Here is a 13853-nt window from a genome sequence, read left to right on the forward strand (position 1 = left end):
AATATAAAAGCAGCACTTCGTGACAAGATGTTGAAATAGTCAACAAGCAGCACTTCGAGACAAGACGACAAAATAGTCAACAAACAACAGTAAGAGACAAGACGATGAGATAGTAAACAAGGAGCACTTCGAGACAAGACGATGGAATAGTAAACAAGCAGCACTTCGAGACAACATGACGTAATAGTCAACAAACAACAGTAAGAGACAAGACGATGGAATAGTAAACAAACAACAGTTCGAGACAAGACGATGAGATAGTAAGCAAGGAGCACTTCGAGACAACATGACGTAATAGTCAACAAACAACAGTTCGAGACAAGACGATGGAATAGTAAACAAGCAGCACTTCGAGACAACATGACGTAATAGTCAACAAACAAGAGTTCCAGACAAGGCGATGAGATAGTAAACAAGGAGCACTTCGAGACAAGACGATGTAATAGTAAATAATTATAAGCAACACTTCGTGACAAACGATGTAATAGTAAATAAACAAAAGTTCGTGACAAGACGATGAAACAGTAAGCAAGCAGCACTTCGAGACAACATGACGTAATAGTCAACAAATAACAGTTCGAAACAAGACGATGAGATAGTAAACAAGGAGCGCTTCGAGACAAGACGATGAGATAGTAAACAAGCAGCACTTCGAGACAACATGACGTAATAGTCAACAAACAACAGTTCGAGACAAGACGATGGAATAGTAAATAAGCAGCACTTCGAGATAACATGACGTAATAGTCAACAAACAGCAGTTTGAGACAAGACGATGAGATAGTAAACAAGGAGCACTTCGAGACAACATGACGTAATAGTCAACAAACAACAGTTCGAGACAAGACGATGAGATAGTAAACAAGCAACACTTCGTGACAAGACGATGTAATAGTAAATAAACAAAAGTTCGTGACAAGACGATGAAATAGTCAACAAACAACAGTTCGAGACAAGACGATGGAACAGTAAACAAGCAGCACTTCGAGACAAGACGATGAAATAGTCAACAAGCAGCACTTCGAGACAAGACGATGAAATAGTCAACAAGCAGCACTTCGAGACCAGACGATGAAATAGTAAACAAGCAGCACTTCGTGACAAGGCGATGAAATAGTAACCTTTATCACACGATTTTACCTGACATTGAATTAGTTTGTTTTTTTGTTGTTCAACGAGTATCAGAAGGAAACAGTCAACAATAAACACTTTGAAGTACTACGTCAAAGTAGCAAACGATCCTATCAGTATTGTTAACACTTGGAGAGACATTTTCAGGGAGTAAGCAACTCCGGACCTTTCAAACAGAAATAATAAATTCAATATATCTGACGACGAGATACAAGTATTGAACAGGGAGTACCTTGGACAAGTTAACACTATATAAAAAGATCCATTTACATCAGATGAGATTAGCTGTGTGGTGAAGACACTAAAATATCCTCTGGTCCTGATGGAGTGACTAATGAATATATATCCAGTAAGGCATGCTGGAGATAGATTACTACACCATCTTGTGATTCTCTTTAGCTTAATAATAAAACACGAATATTCTCCTTTACCTTACAGAACTGCGTTCACGATTGCACTAAGTCTTGCTAGAGAAAGTAGTCATGGAGAGAATACAGAGATGGACCAACCGTAAAATTATCATTCCCGATGACCAACAGTTTGGATTTCGGAAGAGTAGTGGGGCTCAGTTTGCAGCACTTGCTCTGCAAGAATGCAATGCCAATCAGTACTCTACTGCATTTTTCTCGATAACGAAAATGCGTTTATCAAGATTTGTCATAATGGACTGCTGAAAAAACTATTCACACTTATAATAAATGGAAAGTGTTGGCGATTTATCAAACATTCTTACACAACAGCAAGATCTCATATTACATGTCAAGGTCAGCAATCAGAATATTTCGAATGCGTAGAGGTGTTGGACAAGGAAGAGTCCTATCAGCATGACTTTTTCTTGTCTGCATTGATGAGCTTATTAACTAACTGAAACATACAGGCATTGGCATCCAAATATGACCATTCCGACCTTACAACTGGCAGATCATACTACCCTACTTAGTACTACGCTTAAAGGCATGCAGAACCTCATAGACACTGTAGACGCGTATGCTCTGATGGGGGCTTACCTACAACCCGTCCAAAAGCTGATTCATTGCTTTCAAAACGAACGTTAAAAGGCCATTGTCATATAACCTCACCATAGGCGGAGAAACAATTAATAGAGTGCAGCAGACGAGATATGCAGGAGTTATCTTCTCCCATAACACTATACCCAAGCGACGAATTGAATCTGTATGCCACAAAGCATTGAAAACTCTAAACTCTCTGTATACACCCGGATAAAATGTCCATGGGTTTATTTCTATCATGAGTGTAAAGATATGGCGAACTGTTATCTTGCCAAATGCTCTCTACTCATTTGATGCTTCATACACAAAACTTGAAACCACCCAGAGAAAGTTTGCCCGACGTGCACACGGCTTCCTCATAACAGCAGTAATGCATACATATATAGACAAATGTAAGCTGTTATTCTTTGGTCGACTATGTAGACAGAATAATTCCTTCATACTTTTCTTATGGCTATTAGGCAACTGTTTGGCAGCTTTCCATCTCAACAGCAGTCTTATACAAGAGACAGTTTTACTATTTAGAAAATATAATATAATAGAAATACTGCTTGCTTATCTCAGATGTGGCACGCTTATGGGCAAACCGAGATGGTGCTCTGTGGTCAAGAAGATTCTTAATCAATATGAACTGGCATTGAACTCCAGCGTGCCTCACAACAAATCAGGACTGCAAACCTTTTATGAAATTCACCCGACAATGCGTATGCATTATTTGTGGAAACTAGCATACGTTCATCCAACACACAAATTGTACATGTCATCCATGATATATCTGGCATCAATAAAACCTGGTGGTGTTAACTGTACATTATGTCACACCATAGTACCGGACTGCAGAAAACATGTCATCGTTGACTGTTGACTGAGAAATCAGATGCGCGATAAACGTTCTTCAGTGCTGCACATAAAACATTTTAATAATTTTTGTGACTAGGATAACAGTGCAATGTTGAACTGTTTGCTTGGAGGAGATCACAACACTTTATGTCATGTTGATTTTAGCACCTGGATACAAGTTGTGTTGGTTGTCTCAAAGTGTGTACACATTTCCAGGTTATACATCAAACAAAGTATTTATAACCGTTACTGTTTGGTAGCTTTAGCATCTACCTAGAAGGGCATTGATTATCTATTTTTTGTTAACTGCTTTTGCTTAATTACAGGTCATTTATGATTTGACCTACATGTAATTCACTTTCATATGTACCCTTTAATTATTTAGGAAATAAAGAATGTCTCATCAAGCTGACACGATATGATTTAACTGAAATACTGTTCAGAGCGGCGTCAAACCCTTACCAATCATATTAGCTGCCGCACACTCAAATTGTGATGAAAAATGATTCAACAAAGCGGACGTACAATCTTTCGTTATCGCATTTAATTTTACAACTTTCATTTTTTTAACAAGGTTCAACATTCTTGGATGTGTTACAATAAAAGCAAATATTGGCTTTATTAAATGATTTGTATTAATGTGACTAATACCATTTAGCTCTGTTACACATACGGCATAGTATGCGTCAGTCGGATACGACAAATATAGTAAGATGTTTCAGCTTCTTAACCTCAGTCAAGCGTACATTTATTATGTTAAAACAAATAGTGCCATAATAGAATGATTGGTATTAAAACTTTCGTGGCCATTTTTTGCACTTCCACATTCACTGATACCTGATAATTTCTTCACTGACCCCAAAGAAGCGTACAGAAAATATGAAGGTTCATGAAACGTTCCGCATTAAAATATGTATTCAGCTGAAACATTTCGACACAATAATAAAATCGCAACGTTTGGTAAGACACAATATTTCTATTGGTATTATCTACAGTGGTTTATTAATTCATAATGCTTAAAGGCATGAGACCTATAGTACATTCCCCGAAAAGGGTGTTGGCATTGAATCGATATTTACTTACATACACATATACGGTGAGCAATAATTAATCCTAAGCATTAAACATTGCAAGGAAGAGTAGCAACGTTGCATAGCATTGTAAACATACATAGGGATATTTGTAAGTTGACATCAACATGGACATTTAGGTGAATATAGAAAATCTTTTGCTTAAATATACTGATCGTAGATCATACCAGTAACACGTAAAACTCATCGTCAACCTAATTTACTTGACAGAGTTGACAGATTAGGGGTTCCGGTATAACGGACAGATTCTTGTGACATCTTAATTAGGAGAGAGCTATACGGAATTTACCATTACCAATTGCAAACAGATATTGTTCAGGACTTGTTCTGATTTCATAAGCGAGCCATCATCTTGTCATTGTGGCATGCCTACATTTTGTAGCCGATTTACAATGGATTATACATGATACATCAAAGGCAGTTGGGAAGGAGGAAAACGATTTTAAAACGTTTTGATAGGCAAAGGTATATGTTTCTATGCCATTTGATAATTATACTCATGTAGCGAAAAAAAGCCTCGAATAGAGTTTACGATGTGCCGTAAAATACATACATGTTATCGAGGAGACGAATCTGTCTCACCTATTCGTGGTGATTTGTTGATTATTTAAAAAAAAATAATCTTAGAAGTGACAAACGCGCTGCACATTTGACAACAATTACATAAACATAAATAATTACATAAACAAAACGCGACAAAACACTTTTCCATAATCACCACATATTCCCCTAAAGGCAGAGTCTATTGTACGATAACGGCTGTTGTGAGCATGTGTTTATCTATCAAAATAGCGATGGCACCAGGTGTTCGCGATAACCGGTTGCGGCATGTTCTTTATTCTTCTGCTTGTCGTACGAGTTAACAAAATTGGCAATTTCGTACAATCGACTCTGAGTTTAGCACAGATTTCCTGTGGCTCAGCAAAGAGCTTTGTCCTTTTTATTTCAGTTATTGGTGTACTTGGTCCAGACTCGTTTATTGATAGGCTGCCGTGATATGAAATGGATAGGGCTGACACTATTCACTCCACTCACTTGTCAGTGACTGAGTAGAGTTTTACGCCCAGTTCAGCAGTGATATCCCGGGACACAAGAAATGTGTTTCGCATCTCATTTGTCAGACGCTCATGACACGGATCTGCTCAAGACAAGGAACGACATTAACAGGACCATATTCGTGCTCGTGGGTTTCACCTGCGTGGTAAACGTCTGAGACCTGTGTCACATATAACGCTGACACGTGATAGAACTGGAATAATGTTCAGTTTTTCAAATTAAAGAATCTAAATAGGGAATAACATGAAATGAATAACACCTATATTCCCACAATCCTCTAGACATGTGTTTTATATATAGACGTCATTTCCCATACAGTATATTTGCAGTGTGATGTAAGGTCACATACAGTTTATTTGCAGTGACTTGACGGTATGATGTAAGGTCACATACAGTTTATTTGCAGTGACTTGACGGTATGATGTAAGGTTACATACAGTTTATTTGCAGTAACTTAACGGTATGATGTAAGGTCACAAACAGTTGCGATTAGATTATATACATGATGTATTCGTTTAGTAACATGTTAGGATTATATGACTTGTGTGGGTGCGATGACAATATATATATATATATATATATATATATATATATATATATATATATATATATATATATGTATATGTATATATATATATATATATATATATATATATATGGGAAATGACGTAAAATATACATTATCTTTCTCTTCTACTTAATTTTCTCTCTATTTTCATAAGGTTCCACTTGTCTGCCAGCGGCACAATTTATCTGTGGACAAATCAAAGGTATTCCCTAGTTCAGAATGCATAGGTGGTTAAAGCGTTCGCTTGTCATGCCGAAGACCCGGGTTTGATTTCCCACATGGGTACAAAGCCTGAAGCCCTTTTCCGGTGTCCCCCCTCCTGATATTGCTAGAATTTTGCTAAAAGCTGCGTAAAACCATACTCACTCACGCACTCAGAATACATGGTCTATTTTCAGTAAACCCAGAACAAGGCATCGTCACATTGCAACTTCAACATATTGAAATAACGTTAAAATCCTCACTGTTCACTAAAACATTGCAGATTTTAAAACAGAGCAATGAATATAATAAAGCACTATAATAAAGCATGGTTATATAAGAAATCTATGCATCACTTTGTGTAGAAAAAAAGTATGAAAAATGTACAACTTTATGTACAACAATTTCTTGTTTATTGCAAGCTCTAACTTGATAACGGTGTAAGAATCTACATCGAAACGTCGCTATATGCAATAAACCAGTTAAAGTTGTTATCCATGAGGTCGTACGTGTTTCGTACTTATTTGCCAAGTCCTAGAATGCCAATCAAACAGTTATCACCATGTGTTGCAAAAGCCCTGTGTTCAGTTTTCTTCAAGTTGACGGAAAACTGGTCAAAAGGACATATTTGTACTCACAACTGCCAGAGCTTTTCAATCACTAAGATTGTGGATGATGGACATAAATAGCACAGCTTTTGATGTAAAACTGAAATTTGGACGCCCCGAATCGTGTTACGAAATGGTTGAAAATCAATCGCCCCAAACACAACCAAAACAATTTGCTAAGTAATATACGTTCTACAATATCCAGATCAGTGGAGTCGTAGTTGGAGGTGAAACTCTGGCTGCACTTACCTACAAAGAAATGGGTATAGAAGGAACGATGTACTGTTCATGATCATTTACACCCTAAACGTTGGATAGTGACAAATGACATGCTAGGATGAACGCTACAACAGAGAGAACAGGCTGTTGGTGTGATACATCAAGAAGCAACGTATGACCACGTCGCTCGGAGTTTTGGCTGTAGCTTCAGGCAAACTGGGGAGAAGAGAGGCACGGCGGACGAGCTTCTGTCACCACCACCCAGGAAAACGCTAGATAAGTATCCTCCAGCTGAGGAACCATATTTTCACGGTGACGTCATCATGTCAGTCGTATGACAGTGTCCAGAATATCACAACTTGCAGACCGCTTCAAGACGTAACACTGACGCCGCCACACAGACATTGAACACTGCAACGCTGGTAGAACAGGAACTGGAAAAGAGTCATGTTCACAGGAAAGAGAACGTTCCAGCTTTTCAAGCAGGTGGAAGAGTTTGTGTCCACATGGCGGACGAACTTCACGTTGTTGCTTTCAAGATGTCGAACAGTTTGGAGGTGGCAGCATCTGGAGCCATGTCCCTGCGTGAGTGAGTGAGTGACCGAGTTACAATATAACGTCGCATCATTATTATTTTAGCCATATAGCGAAGACAACAAGTTGATAATATACAATTGAGTCCTGAATTTGTCAAACATATTTCGGCATAACAACATTATTTACAACTGGTTTAAACACTGACTATAAGCCACCAGTAACCAAAGCATGGCCATCTCGCTGGTGATCATTGGGACTTGCGTTGCCATAGCTTCCTGCACGATACCCCAGCAGGATTTACGTCATCACTTTAGCCACTGAACAATACTCGCCGATATTAAAAAAATACTCAGCTATGAGTGCGCTTTAAACAGTGGTTGATGATAGTTACATCGATTATGATAGAAACTGCGTGTCACACAGAGAGACAATCATCTTCCGGTACTCTACCTTCCTTGGCAGATCCTTCGATAACGTTTTTTTATTAAAGCATCACAACAAATTTAAAATCAAGAAATAGTTATTCACATACATTTTTAGAATTTGTGACACAGACCAATTTTTTTATGTAGCTTACACGGGAAAACGGATCTTTAAGAATTACTGTTTGATAATGCGAATCCCTTGCAATTGCATAGTCCACACCCTCAAGCAATTTAGCTTGACGGTGAACCCTTTCATCAAGGGATATGCTTATCCTAATCTGTTTTGAGCAGTGTTTCCGTTGCCAATACGACCTCGGCGTAAAACGACCCCATCATGTATTGATTGACAACCCAAGTTGGTGTGACCGATTGTTGGTTTAAATTCATTGTTTGATGATATTTGTACACTTATTTTATTGTTTAATATAATTCAAAGCTGTTACAATCTCATTAAAATCAGATCTGATTTCTCGCTGCCATCACACAAAGATCTGAGGACATCCCATTACGGGTCACGTCGGAACGACCTTTGCGACCACTGAAATGACAAACAAGAAGTCGACATCAGCCAATTAGAAAACAGCTTTCTCGAGCTTTACGGCACTCGTTTCAACCTGGCGACTTTCATTTCAGACTACGCTTGAAAAATATGTTGACATAGTTCTCGGTCAAAATTTAAAAGACTGAACAAACCAACATTCCGGAATGTCTAAAATATGTTTGAGTGCTTCCCACGTACTGTGCAACGCTTCCACCGTTCAAATGTTTATCCCACGGAAGCGGGCGATAGACGATAATTTTGACTGAATCGGTCGTACGGGCCGTAACTATCGTTCGGAATACCCCGTGTTAACGTTTTCGAGGTTGCGTGATTAGACAACACATTCTGACCGTCACTTTCATGATCTGGTAAGCAAATAACCGCTTTGATTGGTCGGATGAAAGGTCGTTTTGACGTTACCCGTAATCGGATGGATCAGTATGACCCCGGCCAGGCTTTGGGAATGGGAATGACAATGGCGTCATTCCACGAAGGATGGAAATGTCCGATTGTCCATATTTCATCTCATATATTAAGTAGGGTTTCCAAACATGAATCGAGCAAGTGTTGCAGGGGGTGAAAATAAATGTTGTCGGCCCCTTGTTGCAGTGTCATGAGCTTGCAGTATGCAATTCATGGAGTGAAAATGTTTCACTGATCGATGCTCTTGATATCAATCACTGGATTGTCTGGTCCAAACTCGATTATTTACAGACCGCCGTCATACAGCTGGAATATTGCTGAGTGCGGCGTTAAACAAAAAAAACAAAAAAAACATTGTTACAACTGACCTTTTTCTTTTCCTATTGTTTTTTAAACATCTGAAATTGAGGGTTTCAGTTGGATGATGGAGAATGGTTTACCAAAGTTTCATCAAACATGTTAGCAATTCAGATTTAGTTGTTAAATGTTTAGTACCATCTTTGAGATGGTGAACCCCAGATTTTGATCCTTTGTCCTTTATCTTTTGAACCATGTTCTACACCTTGGACATGGGTGTGCGAGAATTTATTGTTCCTCCAGGATTTACGTTTGTTTTGTTTAAAAGTATGTATCGCCTTGGCGCTTTTGATTTTAACGTGATTCGGCGGAAATATTTCTCAGCTTTCTTCCTATTTTTTCCTGGCTTGTTTACAATCATTATCAAACCATAGTTTACGTATATGGGGGTTTGCAGAGGACTTCAGAATGCATTCGTCTCCAATAGCATTACATTGTAATAGTTGTATAGCTTCGGGAACATTCCTGAAATTGTCAGGTTTTAGTTTTTCAGTACATAGTGTTTTGAATAACGACCAACTGACCTTTGGAATTTACACCTTGTTGAAGGTGGTACATCAGCGGGATTGTTGGTAAAAGGTCACTTCCACACGGACCGACCATTCAAATTCATTTAAAATACTTGAATCTGTAAGTGAGAAATCAAGGGCAGAGTATGTAGGAGTATGTATGGCAGGATGCAGATAAGTATTAGCTCCATCATTGAATATGCACCATAAACATTGTTTGAGATAAACAAGGTACCTTAATATTGTATTAGTACTCCCCAGTAGGGTTATATGGCCGTTTATATCGCCCATGATCATGCAGGGCTTTGGGAGCTGATCATACAAAGTCGAAAGATCTAATTGACGGACAGTTGAGGAAGGTGTAAGAAACAGTGAACATAATGTGAACACTATGTTCAGAGTTACACGGACAGCAACAGTTTGACGATTAGTGTTAAGTGGACCAAGTGTGTTAAGTGTTAAAGGGGAAGTGTACACGCAAAAATCACTTTCTTTCTTTTTCTAAACAAAACGCAATTTTAGAATTAGTTAATATCTGTGTTTGAAAATGTAAACTAATTTTTTTCACAGTGAAAGTAGGAAGCTCACAATAGTGTGAAAATGATATGCCGTTATGAGGCCTTCGTTTTTCGAGCTAAACAGGCCTGAGTTATCCCCCTTAGATTATGACGTAATTGGTGCCAATTCAACTGGATCCCTGTCTATTCTCAACGCAAAAGATATCAAGTACCAGTTTTCGGTAAAACAACATGGCCTACGACACACTCCGGCGCAGTGGTGACTCAGCATAACACTATGCTGGCTGGCATCTGAGGCGCTAGAATAACACAGCTGTACCTACACCACGTGAAGCGGCTCTAACATATCATGATGACGTCATAATGTTTATCAATTGGCACCAATGACGTCATATTGCAAGGGGCATAAGCCATGGTGTTTTTGTTATGAAAATAGAACACTTGGTAAATGTGAAAAATATAAATCGTTTTAATGCAAAACATATGTTAATTAATTGTGATATTTTTATATTTTTGTCTATGACACTACTAGGTTAACACTTTTAATGTGGAAAAAGTACAAGAAAAATAGGTTCATTTCCGTGTGAACTTGCCCTTTAAGCGATGGATTACGCCCTGCCTCACCAGGATAGAAGAACCTCCTGTAGCTTTATAATCATGAGGGGAAAACGAGTGGTAAGAACTGTACTGACGGATATCACATTTATCTGTTAGGTATGTTTCTTCGAGACAAAAAGCCGATGGTTTAAAATCTTGAATCAATAGCTGTGTTTCATGAAATTTCTTCTTAAGACCTCTGCAATTCCATTTTATTGTGTTTCGTGGATCCATGGTGCTTCCACAGGAGCTATATCCCGCGAACGTGTGGAAGACTTTGTAGTACTCCTATTAGTGTCGTATGGATATGGAGAAACCTTCATGTCCAGGGGACAAAACTTGTTATGTACCTCTATGTGGACCTCTTAAGAAGAAGTTGCATTTGGTGGTTGTGTTTGCAGCTGCTCTTTATGTTGCTTTTGTGTAAATAATTTTCTTTCTTCCTTTGTTGGTTGAACATTTTCTTATACTGGTGCAGGTACCAGTTCTGGAGTGAGACTCGTCAGTCTTTACAGTTTTTGGTTTGGGAAGTGTCGAAGGTGTGTTTACTTGTGAAGGGAAGGGAGTGGTTGAACAGATTTGACCCATGTCAGATCAGGCTGGCAGACAATAGAAGCAGTTGTAAAAACAGGATGGGTGACTGCAGCAGAGTGAGAAATAGATTCTTGAAAGGAGATATTTTGTTCATGCTTAATCCTCAGTATTTGTAATTCATGGTGCCACACAGGGCAGGATTTAGAAGAGGCCGCATAGTTCCCACCGCAGTTTGAACACTTCACATCCTTCCTACAGCCAGTGTTCCATGCCAATGTGGCTTCATTAGCCAGCATAATCACCAGACTTATTACATATAAGGTCGCCCTTATAACAGTTAGCACAGACTCTCTGAAGAAAATGGCGTTGCATCCCATTTCTTGTGATCAGACGTCTTACATCTTCTGCCCGTCGTCTATATAGTGTGTGCATTGACTGACAATTGTGGCATACTGAAGGATTAAAGAGAGTTCCATGTGCATATTTCAATCTCACCCCATCCTCCAAAAGGTAGACACAATATCTTCATTTTTGTTCTTATTGACGGCTTACTTGACAATGTAATGGTGTAATAATTCATGTCTTTTGACAACAGAAGTATATTTCTTGACACAGGTGGCCTCTTCTAATGGAAGATTTGAAATGATTGCTTATAAATAAGTGTTACACGCATACTGTTTCTCATGCTCATTTCTTGATGTCAAAGATTATGGCTTTGCCTATGAAATACTCCGTATTGATGAGGATTGCCATATTGCGGTCAAGATGTTTTATTGATGAGATCTTTGTATAAGAAGATGGAGGCTGAGGTATTTATTTACACAAAATTATAAGCTGGGGTTCAAATGGAAATCAAATGGTCCGCCCTTTAGTTCTGTACCTTTGGATAACCATTGGACTCACTAAACCAGACATTAAGTGAAAGAAATTCACAGATCTCTGCGATCTTCCATTCAATTCACCATGAAAACGGACAAACAGTCCGTTTTTGTCTGTCATCAGAGATGACAATACAATATTTTTGTTTTGTATTCACAGAAAGTTGCTGGTACCTGCACTTGAGAGTTCCGCATGTGATAATGATTAAGCAAGCATAAACATACCTAAATGGTGTCTATAATGTGTTTTGTAGCTTTGGCAATTATACTCTATTGTGACCCGTGAAGATCCGGGGTAGAATAGATCTTCAGCAACCCATGCGTGCCATAACAGTGCTTGTCTTAAGAGGCGACTAACGGGTGGTCAGGCTCGCTGACTTGGTTGATGCATGTCATCGTATCCCAATTGCGTGGATCGATGGTCATGATGTCAATCACTGGATTGTCTGGTCCAGACTCGATCATTTACAGACCGCCGTCTTATTGCTAGAATATTGCTGAGTGCGGCGTTAAAAAACAAACATACTCTATTATACTACATACATTGTATAATACATTGCTTTTTTCAGATAAAGGCTTACATCGATTGATTTATTCATATTGGCCATTACAACTTTATATTATACAATTATATCCTGAATTATGATATCACTTAACAGGTGATTAACATAAATTATGCACATTTCTTAACGTATGAAAGCAGGTTGCATAAAACAGCTTTTGATAAAAACCAGCATACGTTTGCGTCATTTGGCTGAGGAAGGGAAATTGAAAACAGTGCAATACGCAACAGTTATTATCAGAGAACGACTTTATCCAGTCAACACTGACCTCACGGTGCGGTGTAACACACTGCCGAGTGCGGCGAGAATGAGCGCTGTCAGCAATACTTTATAGGCGTCTCAAGTCACACCCTGGAATGAGTCGCGTTCGGTGCAAAATAAATCAAATATTATGAGTTAAATGCTTGTATAATAGCAGAGAAGAAATTTAAAGGGTGTCTTCATACATGTGTTCTATACAATCAGGATTAAAGTATAACCCTACATTCAAGGCCCCAGTAAAGCGTTTGAAAAGGTTTGTGGTAGACATGTGGAGGACATTTCCACATTTGAAGCATCAGTGACAAAATTCCATATTTTGACTACATATGTTCTCGTGGTTTTTTTCCGGTGAACAATTTACTTGCCTTTGCATGTGTTTGTGACGGGTGTCACTGCCGGGGCATGATACGCTCTCCCTTTTCGCGAACACTGGTATCATCAATTGCAACATCTTAATAACACCTGTTGGTAAGATAATGGATCTCTGAGAATTCATGTTGTTGATTCATCATCTAATCTCGAAATAATATTAATGAAAATAAATGTTCCTTCATTTACACTGTTAAAAACGATAAGGCGAAGCTCCGACGTTCATACAGTTTGGTCATCACTCTATGAAGGTTCACACTCCAATAAACTCACACAAGTTGAAAGTCAATTCTCAAATAAATATAAACACGCTCACAATACATATCAAATCTGACTTGCCTTGTAGATTTTTGTAGAAAACTTAATACATGCCTCCATGAGAACATTTAATGAGGCCGATCAATACTCAACTTTCTGTGATAGCAAGACAATTACGATGAAAGTCATCATACGATGACAATTTGCCTGAAGGTATAAAAGGTTGATCATTTTATGAATACAGTGTATTTCTTTTTCAAACTATACATTTATATACCGCAGGTATCCAGGTACAGTAAACTACGCTTATAACGAACACGCTTATAACGAACTGACGGATATAACGAACTTACTTTTTG

This window comes from Haliotis rufescens, unplaced genomic scaffold, assembly GCF_023055435.1.
Source record: "Haliotis rufescens isolate VD_foot unplaced genomic scaffold, xgHalRufe1.0.p SCAF_4, whole genome shotgun sequence".
Classification (NCBI taxonomy): Eukaryota; Metazoa; Mollusca; class Gastropoda; order Lepetellida; family Haliotidae; genus Haliotis; species Haliotis rufescens.